Below are 2,665 nucleotides of genomic sequence, written 5' to 3'. Positions count from 1 at the left end.
TCAGCGCTATGGGTGTTTGTAGATATGTTATTGTAGTTACTGTTGGTGTTAGGGTGGGGCTGTTCTACCTGTTGATATTGTTCTGTGGTACACTCCAGTTGGCTCCGCCTACCAGGGGAAGTATAAAGGTCACTGCACTGCCTGGAGACCCTTTAGTCTGGGATTGTATTGTATATAGTGTGCTCCATTCTTGTCAGTAATAAAAGCCTTTATTTCCCGGGTACATTTGAGCCTCCCGAGTGATTTAATCGCGCATCAATTAGTGAATGAGTGTATGAGTAAATGCGTGAATGTATAGATGTTTAATTGGGTAGGATGGGTGAGATAAGTGGGTTAGTGAGTCGGAAGGCAGCTTAGTAGGGTGAGTGAGGCGAGTGAAGTGGGTAATGTGGGTTGAAGGAGTCGGGTGGGATTCAGATTGAGGCTAATCAGGTCTGATGTAGGGGGGTGCAGGGGGAGATTGAGTGTTGTCAGGAGGGAAGTTGGGTGATAGGGGTTAGTAAGGTTGGATCACGGGGGGGGGTCAAGAGGTCGTGGGTGGTGTCAGGTGGTGGGGATTAGTCAAGTCAGGTTCGGGCAGGGGGTCAGGATGTTTGTGGGGTTGAGGACATAGTCAGGAAGTCAAGGGAGGAGTCAGACGTATTAGTTATACACAAGATCAAGATGAGGAATTTTCTGCCTAACACTTCCCAGATAACTAAACAGGTGGGTAAGCTGGAACTGGCCAAAATCTCTGACTCTAGAGGGTCTGGGGGAGCAAAGGGTTTGCCCATTGGAAGTTCAAATTTCCTGGACAATTCCCATGGAGTCATTAATCATGAGCCTTTACAGATACCAATACTGTCACATTCAATTATGCTATTTCTTGTTTAATAAAATTTTCAGTCTATCACCTGCATTGCTAGAAACTTTCACCATGTTGATGTTACCCACATTAATCTTTATTCTCGAATTAATTACTGCATTATGCAAACTGTAAACCAACAATTGTGCATTCCAAGGTATTTGCTCCCAAGGTTTTGCTGTCAACCTATCTGATAGCTTTCACTATTTAACTTCTAACTTTCACTCCTTGCTCTCTCATATGCCCTAGAGAAAATGAATAACAAATACCCCAAAAGCTACAGCTAGTATGATTAAGCTATTACCTGATAAATAAATCTGTTCAGTTGTGTAGATTTAGGCCCATTTTATTTCAGCACCTGGATGCCTGTTCAGACCGAATTCACTTCATCGCTCAGCATACACTCACTGACAGTGAGTGCAACTTTTTGTGGGAATGTAACCAGGGCAATGTTGCTCTATTTCTGTTGTACACAAACTTTTCATTTAAATGCATGGGACCTTGAATTTTTTTTCTTTTGTATGGCTATGTACACATAACGGGTGGGATTTTACCACCCGGTGTGCTAATGGAGTAGTATAGCGGGGTGGGAAACATGAGCGAGAAGTGAAATAGCGGGCTCATGCCTGATTTCTCCTTTCTCCAGATATTGCCGACCCCATTTTGCCGGTGTAATCAGCCTTGCACCAGGGAAGGGTGAGAGGTTAATTGAAATATCTATTAACTCCTTTTCATGTTATTAGTAAGCCCAGGATGTAATAGTCCAGGTTCATTTAGCTTTCCGATCTTGCCTTTGGCGGTCCTCACTGGAGAGGATCACAGATCGTCTCCACCAATGAGGACAAGATGTGATGGCCTCACTGGTGGAGCCAGAGAACATGAAACCCCCCGGGAGGTCAGCGGCAGAGCAGGGCAGTGCCCCTTGGGCAGTGCCAGCCTGACACTGCCAGCCTGACACACTGGCAGTACCAGCCTGCCATCATAGAAGTGCCAGTGTGATGCACTGGCAGTGCCAGCCTGACACCCTGACTCTGCCCACTGGACGCCCTGGCAATTCTTACTGGGCACTGGGAAGTCAAAGGGGTGGGGCTTGGTGGGGGTGGACTCTGACAGGGTGGGGTCTGACAGGGGTGGAGTCAGACAGGGAGAGATGCGGGTGAGGTCCGTAGGAGGAAAGGGAAGGGGGGAACTCTACATCGCGGGGTGGGGGTTGGATTGTAGGGCCGCTGATCAGGGTTGAGGCCACCGATCGGAGGTTGGAGCCACAATCGGGTGTTTGGGCTGCCAATTGAAGGTTGGGGTGGGGTGGTTGACAGTTCTCCCAATATACCATATACTGGGAGATCAGGGAGCATACAACATAGTGCCCTTAGCAGTCTATAGCGGCCTTCCTGGCGTGAATAGGCTCTTCCCCCATTACTGGCCTTTGTATTGCACAGAGTTCCTTAAACTCACATAACCTACCTTGCTGGAAGAATGGGCAAGAAAACCTCCTGAAAACCTCCTGTTTTCCTGCCCATTCGACAGTTTGAAGTTTTCTGAGAAAATTCCACCCAATGTCTTTAAGTGGCTGACTTGTGTATGGCCTGCTTGGAAACTTCGGGTTGGTACAGTTTATCAGAAACATATTGCATGAACCATGCATTATGTACTCTGCCTAAATTTGCTTTCTTCAATAGTGAACAAAATTGTTTGGGATCCAACAGAAGGGTGACCAAATATCATCCTTTTTATGCCCACTGTGTTGGAAAACCATTCGTTCCTCCTCTAACAATTGTTAGAAGCTAAGGAAATATTTTTGACTGTGGATGGAATAGACAG

Source organism: Mustelus asterias, chromosome 7 (genome assembly GCF_964213995.1).
Source record: "Mustelus asterias chromosome 7, sMusAst1.hap1.1, whole genome shotgun sequence".
In the NCBI taxonomy this organism is placed as follows: Eukaryota; Metazoa; Chordata; class Chondrichthyes; order Carcharhiniformes; family Triakidae; genus Mustelus; species Mustelus asterias.
The sequence above is the reverse complement of the archived record's forward strand: the minus strand, read 5'-3'. Positions refer to the sequence as shown.